The sequence below is a fragment of the Lissotriton helveticus genome, chromosome 6 (assembly GCF_964261635.1).
Source record: "Lissotriton helveticus chromosome 6, aLisHel1.1, whole genome shotgun sequence".
Taxonomy (NCBI): Eukaryota; Metazoa; Chordata; class Amphibia; order Caudata; family Salamandridae; genus Lissotriton; species Lissotriton helveticus.
In genome coordinates, this window is record NC_136067.1 from 34,900,347 (window position 1) to 34,909,797 (window position 9,451).

Sequence of the window (9,451 nt, forward strand, 5' to 3'; positions counted from 1 at the left end):
CTTATTGCCAGTGGCAGACCTACCTTTGCCCCTACCAATAACCCACTTTCCAACAAATAGTAAATGGAAAGTTTGCTGCATTTTAGTGCAGCGGTTGCAACCAACAATAGAAAACATGAGCAACTCTGACTTAGTTCATATGTGCTGGGTAGAAACCACTTCACGTACCTGCTCGTAGGTAAACAATGGCTGTTCTTCCAGGAGGAACTGGTTAACTGGGTTCAGCTGGTGAGATCGCTTTTTTCTGCAGCGTGCTTCTTTCCTACAACCAGGATTTAAAAGCAATGAGACCAATTATTAGTATTATAACTCTAGTTATCTTTTAACAACCAAAGTTATCAATTTTGTCTAATGCAGCATGCCATCTAAATAAATGATGATCTGTTTATGCTTCAAATGGCAAATATAACTTGAAAATAATTTTACATTTATTCACAGCATCAGTAATTATTTTACGTTCCTAAAGTGAAGTACAAAGAACATGATGGTTGGAATGCTTGAATTATAATTAATCTCATCCACTGGCAATCGCTTTGGCTGCATTCCAATCCATAGTTTTTTTTCCACCATGCCACCTCAGTAATAACTCAAGTAAGCACTGTCATGCAAAGTGCTGCTGCTAGTGCAGAAGCAAACCCTAGGCATGTGCTCGCGCGACATCAGCAAGTGCCAAAGCCAAGTTTTACAGCCCAATTTTAAAGCTCGGAGAGTCAGAGCTGTCGGAGCAAAGCAGCCACCTAATAATCACAGCTACTTCCTCTATAATGGCACGTAACGAAAAATGTGGCCCTACACCCTTGCCCCCTCACCCCCCCCCATCCACACCCACCCCTAGCCTCACACCCCCCATCCACACCCACCCCTCACCAAGCCTCACACCCCCCCCATCCACACCCACCCCTCACCAAGCCTCACACCCCCCCCATCCACACCCACCCCTCACCAAGCCTCACACCCCCCCCCATCCACACCCACCCCTCACCAAGTCTCACACCCCCCTCACCCAGCATCACACTCGCCCCAATAGCTCAAACTTTCCTAAGGAGAGACGTATTGCATTGAAAATGCTTGTTACAAAAGCTGCAGATGTGTTGAATATGTAGCTCTAGAAGGTTCTGGCGTTATGTGAATGTACATGTCAGTGTGGTGTCTTTACATATATTTAAGTGAGGACATTTTATGACTTGTATCCACACCAGCACACCTAATATAAATATCGCATAATACTACTTGATAAAGGTGCGCCTCTATTTTTTTGTGAATACCTACATCTAGTGTTTGGTTACATATGCCTGGCTAAAGAACAGATTACAGGTCGGCAGTCAATGGTTACGTTTTCTTTATTATCTGTTTGTTGGCTGGAACAATTTCTTCAATGCGGAGTCCTTCCTCTTGTTCTGCGTATTGAATCACAAAGCAAAGAGGAGGAAAGGGTTTCTCAGCCTTCCAACTCACAGTCATTTTCTGTGGTGTATTTGAAGTTAGTGCTGCAAGTCCAGAAGTTTAACTTTACTAACAGCGATCGGTGTGCTGGGTTAGAAAATTCAGAGAAAAAAGGTATGACAGAGAGAGGCCTAGTCCTGGATACATAAATGCTGACAAGAGCGTTTAAAATCTACTTCTTTTCTAGTTAGTAAAAAACCGAGGTTGAGCAGAAGATCGGCATGGCATCCATTTATAATAGTAGTATCACCAGCATTTACATTATGGCAGTACACTAAAAAGGCGGGCTCCACTTAGCTAGTTAAAATAGAAATCATAATTAGGGCCTTTGGTCTTATGCCGGGGCTTTAACATTCTAGTTAGGGAATTTATGCTGGAAAACGAAACGGCTGGAACACGCACTGACTGGAATAAGCACGCACAAGTCATCCTGGAACACGCACTGACTGGAATAAGCACGCACAAGTCATCCTGGAACACGCACTGACTGGAATAAACACGCACAAGTCATCCTGGAACACGCACTAACTGGAGTAAGCACGCACAAGTCATCCTGGAACACGCACTGACTGGAATAAGCACGCACAAGTCATCCTGGAACACGCACTGACTGGAATAAGCACGCACAAGTCATCCTGGAACACGCACTGACTGGAGTAAGCACGCACAAGTCATCCTGGAACACGCACTGACTGGAATAAGCACGCACAAGTCATCCTGGAACACGCACTGACTGGAATAAGCACGCACAAGTCATCCTGGAACACGCACTGACTGGAATAAGCACGCACAAGTCATCCTGGAACACGCACTGACTGGAATAAGCACGCACAAGTCATCCTGGAACACGCACTGACTGGAATAAGCACGCACAAGTCATCCTGGAACACGCACTGACTGGAATAAGCACGCACAAGTCATCCTGGAACACGCACTGACTGGAATAAGCACGCACAAGTCATCCTGGAACACGCACTGACTGGAATAAGCACGCACATGTCATCCTGGAACACGCACTGACTGGAATAAGCACGCACATGTCATCCTGGAACACGCACTGACTGGAATAAGCACGCACAAGTCATCCTGGAACACGCACTGAATGGAATAAGCACGCACAAGTCATCCTGGAACACGCACTGACTGGAATAAGCACGCACAAGTCATCCTGGAACACGCACTGACTGGAGTAAGCACGCACAAGTCATCCTGGAACACGCACTGACTGGAATAAGCACGCACAAGTCATCCTGGAACACGCACTGACTGGAATAAGCACGCACAAGTCATCCTGATGCCGCAGTTTCTATCCTCAAGAATCGCAACACATTAAAATCTCTCCTCGCCCTGTGATAGTTCCCATGCCGCTGCTAAGGACGGATCTAACCCCTTTTCTGATAGATAACACCCTGGCCGATAGTCTTTTCTATTCGTGATTATAGGGTTCTCGCGTTGATCAGGGTAAGGTGCATGCTGGGATTTGCAGTCCTGTTTATTAGCCCATTATAAATCAGGCCTGTGAATCTTAGAATAATAAAATGAAATACTAAATACTAAACTGACTTGGCTACTAGCTCACTGGGAAGTGTGAGAGTCGGCTGGGGTATGCTACTCTGCGTTACAAGGCTGTGTTTCTTGACATAAAGAACGGCGGGAGAGAAACAATGAGGACAACAGGACCCCAGACCCCTCGATGCATCAACTTCCTACGGGGTTTCTAGGCGGCTAAGGAGGGTGTGAGGGCCGGAAATAGGGTAAAGCTTACCTGTCTGAGCAGCAACGACGCCCGGTGATCCCTGCGAGGGTGCAGAGCGCGAGAGAGTCCCTGTGCGCCCGAAGAAACCAGATAGTATCTGTGTGTGTTGGTGCGCAGATCGTCACTTCCGGGTCCGGGGCACGCAAGACTTCCGTTTCCGGTATGATGTTATTGCGTGTGTGTACGCACGGCCATTGGGTCTCCTCAGGTGTAATGCGCAACAAACGCCTCCGTGTGCGCATGCGCACAGATACATTTACCGGCCCTGTCCTGCTGGAGCATATGTAACCTTCTCGTTCCGGAGCATCGGGGCAGAGTCAGCACAAGTGCCCTCCGCAAAGGTTTTACAACTGAACTGCACAGCACGTTTCTTTAGTGCCATGGTAGCTCAGACGTACAGATGTTTCCACACACAAGATGTTTGCTGAATGTACAGTCTTTGAGAAATCACGAACAATTATTAATTGAAAGAAAGGAAGTGAAAAGCGTTACCCTGCCTCACACGTGATAAGATCCAATTCAGATAGTATGTAGACTTAGTTGTATATAAATAATTAAAACCATTACCAAATGGAAATAAAATTGTATATAAATAATTAAAACCATTACAATATGGAAATAAAATTGTATATAAATAATTAAAACCATTACAATATGGAAATAAAAAGTGCTCATTTATCGCGAAGGGGTAAAAAAAATGGTTGATTAAAACCAATGCAAAGAAACAGATTAAATAAAATAATGTAAAAAATGCGCCCTTTTTTCGACATTAGTTAAAAAAGAAATAAGCGTTTGCAAATAAAAAGCCAATACACTGGTTGCTAGGGCAGTTTGAGCCCAATGTCTTCTTGTTCTTCGGCTGTTCTATCTGAAAAACCGTTACGAAGTAGGAGACACCAGATGCAGGTAAGTGAACTCTTTATTTATAATCTCCACATTTCCACCAACAAACAGCTTCAGCTCAGATAACCTCTGCGTTCTCCTCTCAACCCTCAGCTCAACATTCTCAGGCAGCCTCACGGCCAACAGTAGGGCAGTACCAAGAAGGGAAATGGAGGAGGAGTGAGAGAGGGACAAGGAATACAAGGAAAGGTCCTATGGACTTGAGAGATAAACTAACAGTAATAAATGAACAAGCATTTGCAATGCATCAGTCTCGCCTTTGGGACCATATATGTGTTTACCATAGCTGGTTTCAGATTCCTACGTGTGACATTTTCATAATTTCAGTGTAATTATGAGTGACATTTCATTGATTATGAGTGACACTTTCTCACAAGCGAAATCAAGCAATGACGATGAGGGACACATATAAATATCAGAAATTACACCCATTGGAGCAACAATAAACTACAGGAAAATCTTAACACTGCTGCAAAGCACCAGAAATGTTCTCTCTGTCCATGTGGGACCCGGCCCAACAGGAAGGATGTTTGAGGCCCCAACATGAACAAGTTACACACAGAGGCATCTCAGCTGCGTAAGTGCCACACTCTTAGCTGATTTGGCCACAGACAGGCTGCCGAGCACCATTGTGCAATATCCAGTCACAGGCTGAGGCCGGCGCAGTAATTTCCCATACAACATAGTGGACAGCGTATGATTGAGAAATAAACCGCAAACGTAAAGGAGGAGACAGAAACACACACCTGGTCACAGCTCTACACACAGCCGTCAGCCAGTTGCCCATTAGCTATTCTCATTCTTTTAGCACTAAAGTCACAAGGACATTGCAGACTATACTGTCCTGTTTTGAACATGCTGTAGATTACAGGCTGTTCATTAAGACATCACATGCCATTACCTGCAGACTACATATGTATACATTTGTAAAAGGTGGAGGGAGAGGGATGAGAAGAAGAGAAACAGGAGGCGGGAGAAGTGAGAGAGGGAAGGAGGGAGACAATGGGAGTAGGGAGAGGGGGTGAGAAGGGAGGAGGTAGACGGAGGAGAGAGGAAAAGAGATAGAAAAATAAAGGGTATAGTTGAGATTGGAGGGGAGAGAGAGAGATGGGAAAAAAGCTGAAGTGGAAGTGGAAAAGCAAATGTGAGGCACTTGACATGGCTATTGCAGAAAGTAAATATAGCCAGTGGTTTACTGGCCAGCTTGGTTGATTTACAGTTAAGAGAGGAAAAACGAATGTGCTCTGCTGTGAATAACAGTACTGTTGCCTGAAAGCTGGGCGAGCACCCTGCACCTTCCGATAAGTAATGTCTGTGGACCCCCAAATGTGGGTCATGCAAAAAGTGTTCCATCTTTGCTGAAGGAACCCTGTCTTTATAGGCCCCACAGGTTCAGCTGTGCATCCTAAACTAAATGGTTCTGAACATTGAGGTGGCCAGGGAGTGGTGAGTATATATGGTTCAGGTGCAACAAGTAATCCTTTATATGTTTGCTTTGTGCTTTACATTTAAAGAGACAGTGGGCAGTGAGTTCCAGACTCCGAGCCAGAGAAAATTGCTCTAGCACTAAGCTCATTCCCAGCTTCTGGCAGAAAGATCCAGGGTTACCAGACCACAGAATGTAGATTCTTTCGGAAAGCAGGCTGCATGCATTAAAAAAATTCCTTCACATTCCTGTGGGGGTGACAGGGTGATAGCCGGGTGACAGGTGAGCGATGTGAAGGCACCAGAGGGCACGCGCCCTTGGAAGATACTCACCGTCATACTGCACCCCAAGTCTCTGTTTCTCAGATTATTATATTTTTGAGCGTGAGGCGGAGGGGCCGGGAGGCTTCCAGGCTGAGAGCTTCTGGCAATTCTAGGCTTGTGAGAGGCAGCCCCGAGGCCAAAGTGCATCCAGATCGGCTCTGTGCCTGTGGAGCAAAACTGAAGGGGATCACGGGAGGGGTGCTTGGAGATGGGTCAGAAGGTACAGGTCAGCTCACTGAGGCATGGGAATGTAGGTTAGTAATTAGGGAAAGTCTTCAGGGAAGCAGACAGCGAGCAGGTACAGGTCAGCGCCCAGAGCCTCCCCCTGGGGACGACAGCTTTAGTGATTAGGGAAAGTCTTCAGGGGAGAATCCAGCTCGGCCGGTATGAATGCACGTGTGACATCACATTTTCAGCCGTGGAGCAGAGTAAAATTAGATTATTTATATAATAAAGGGTGTCGATCGACATTAGATCATGCAGTTACGCCAGGACACTACAGAACTTCCGAGCTTCAGTAAGTTCTGTACATGATTGGCATCCACTGACTGCAGGCAGCTGCCGACCGCGCGCTGCCTGAAGGAATTGTTCAATTGCACACAGTCTTTTGGCTGCATTTCACCACTTTCTCACCTACTTCTTTGCCAGTAATTCTTGAAGCGACTCTGCTCTGCGCGGCAGGCCTCGAGCCACCATGCAATTACCGTTTGCCGCCTGCCTACTCAGTCCTACGAGCCAGGCCTGTCGGGTCCAGTGACAGTCCTGTCACTGCTGCTGCAACAGTTGTAGTGTAGCTCCTATTTTCCCAATAGGCTCTGCGCATTGGAATAGTACCTACAGCAGTAAAGGCCTAGGCCAGACGTTAACTAGGTCTACTACTGTCGATACTAGACTTAATTTTTGGGTTTGCCAGCTAAGCTCAGAGTTCGCTAGAAACTTTCTCGAATGTTCAAGGAAGGATTAACTCCCCTGATTAGACAAGAAGGGATTTAGTTTCTGACAACCATAGAACATGACAACTTTGCTCTCCCCTAATCAAGAGTCAATCTCGAGAGTCGTGTGAGCACAAGGCAATTATTTTACTCAGTCAGTACGTGCATTCTTAGTCTCATCAGAATGTAGAGAAAAGGAAGAGACGGGCGTGTTCAATAAAAGGTGTTATTTATTGATCAGTCTCTTTTCTCGTACAAGAGAAATGGATCGATATTATTGCAATACTTATAGTTAAGTAAAGTGCATACATTAGAAGCAATAGTATAAAATAATACTGTAAAAACATTGATATGGTTTCTGAGCCATATGATGTTTAAAATGATTAAAATATATTTACATACACATATACATTTGACTAAACGTACTCAACTGGTGTTTCTAAATACGCCTACCCCGTGTACCTGACCTAAGTCTAATGCGTGGGCGGGAATAGAAAGTTACAGTTTAAGTTAAGTTTGTTTTTGCCAAGTGAATAACTAAAGAATTCTCTGTGAGGGGTTATTCAGTTCTGTACCTGGAATTTAGGATGAATGAGGAATGGTATCTCTTTCTCTGCTCTCGATATTCCAGGCTGCCTGCGAGGGCTGCCCAGAAGCGCCGGTGCTGGGTCTCTCGGCTTGAGATAGCAGCGCGTCTCTCAGCGCGTCAGGAAGGCGGGGCTGCTGCCTGCGGGGTCTGCTTCTGCTCTCGGCTTCGGCAAGTATGGCTGCTCCGTCTTGTCACCACGCGTGTGTTTTGCATAGGGCAAGGTCGGCAATATTTATACCTTAAAGGTGCCGGGATTGACGTAAGGATGGACATAGGTACGTCAATAAAGATGTCATACGACTTGCTCGTTAGCACATTCTTTACTAAAGTTCTCTGTGAAATCAAAACAATGGCCGCACGGATTATCCAGGTTGTCATAGGTTTGATTTGTTATGAGAACGTCGTATGCCTTATCAGGGGCTGGAGGAATGTCGCTTGTCTAATTAGATCTCAAGCGTTATGACCTAATCAGATAACACGTTCCTGTGCCGTAGTGTGACTGCGTCAGATAACGGTATCTGCATCATGGGGGATTTCTTGCCTCATGGGCTGACTGTTAGTTAACTAGCTAGGTAGTTTAACCAGAATAGGGTCAGGAATAGGGGGATCGATTCAGAACCTATAGAAATACACGACACCCACTCCACGCTAACTATGGTCATATCTACTAATCTATGCATAGTATAACATAGTACAACATACTATAGAGTATAGTGTATACCTTACCACCCCAAAATACATAAATGCATTTTGAAATTTTCAAATATACTGAAAAATTGCAGTCATATATATTGTATGCACTTAAGCTATGAATTAAATGCAAAAGTAAACACGCATTGTTATGCATTAATGCTTGTTGGTATATGAGAAATACACATGAAATGGCTCTTAATATGGCTATACAGAAAAAAAGTCGAAACCATTTCATCACATAAAATATATTGTGAACATACCAGCGGGCAGCTAAAGTCTATATAAAGTCTATAAAGTATCTAAAAAAATAGAAATCTTAGTTCTCTAGGAATAGTTTCTTACTTTAAGCAGAAGATCAGTGTCCCGGGGAAAAAATATATAGAAAAATATTTTAAGGGCTTGCTGAAAAAAGTTGCTGTCCGTGAACTGGATTGTAATTGTTCATGTGACTTTATTTTTTAAAAGTTGAAGGCCGAATTCAGGGAACGCCGTGTGCGAGTTTACTCAAAAGTCTCTATTTCTGTTCCGGAGAGAACATCATATCATTCAGGCTTTCGAAAAAACTGTCAACAGCTTCATGGGAAAGTTCCACTAAGTCGGAAATAGGGGTAACCATGCATTCGTGCGCATGATTGTCTCCATTGACATTCTGATTAGCATTGCTGACAGAAGGTCGTACCTGTTCGATGTTGCTTTCATCTTGAACTTCACTACTCTTCAATCGTAGTGGTGAAGATTCCAGGAATGCCGTCATCAGAATTGGCAGCCTTTGAGGGCAGCACAGTGCGTGAACCTTGGTAGGAACCAACAGTGTATCTGCATCCACCGGCGCATCCGATTGTAGCGTCAGACAGGTGTCTAACACGCATTCTTCTCCGCATAGCAGACACCTTAGTACAGGTAAAACACACCTTTGCCACATTGGTCGAAATGATAGAAACCAAGTCATGTTTAGGTCTCTAAGCCGGGAGAGTCCCAGGATTTTTGATATCCGGTCCCGGTATCCAATGGCTAGGATCGTATCTTCCATTGTCGCGAGAGTTTGATCTGTGACATGGGTTGCCATAACGGAAAATAAGGACTAGGAATAGGATTCCTGCAATTAGTCCCAGGATCAGGGGAAGTCCGCCAAAAATCGAATGGACGAAATCTGGAAAAATACCCAGTATGGCTTTGAATGGTGTTAATGCCATCGAAAATACTGTCTTAAATACCTTTGAGACCCCAGTGGTATCAGAAATATTTAAGATTTCGCTCAGGATTTCCGCGAAATGTACGGGGGAATTAGTTGATAATAATGTATGTATCTCTGCAGTCGTCCTTGCGACTTGTAGATCATACGTTTCTTTAGATGACGTGAGCCTTGTAGGCGTCTGAAGAAGCACT

The 9,451-nt window shown here is 44.7% G+C and overlaps 1 protein-coding gene across 2 annotated transcripts in view; it reads right to left on the reverse strand.

Annotated features, from left to right (window-relative positions):
- Nucleotides 1–3,325, reverse strand: part of LOC144762159 (zinc finger BED domain-containing protein 5-like) — an 87,340-nt gene extending 84,015 nt beyond the window's left edge. Inside the window, exons 1-2 of one of the 2 annotated variants that reach the window (XR_013596059.1) lie at nt 3,209–3,316; nt 169–262 (exon numbers count right to left, since the gene is read on the reverse strand). The gene's annotated coding sequence lies outside the window, so the exon portion shown is untranslated. Of the gene's footprint in view, nt 1–168; nt 263–3,208 lie in introns of both variants that reach the window. The other variant, XM_078647319.1, reaches the window with a different exon arrangement.
- Nucleotides 3,326–9,451: the final 6,126 nt, after the last annotated feature.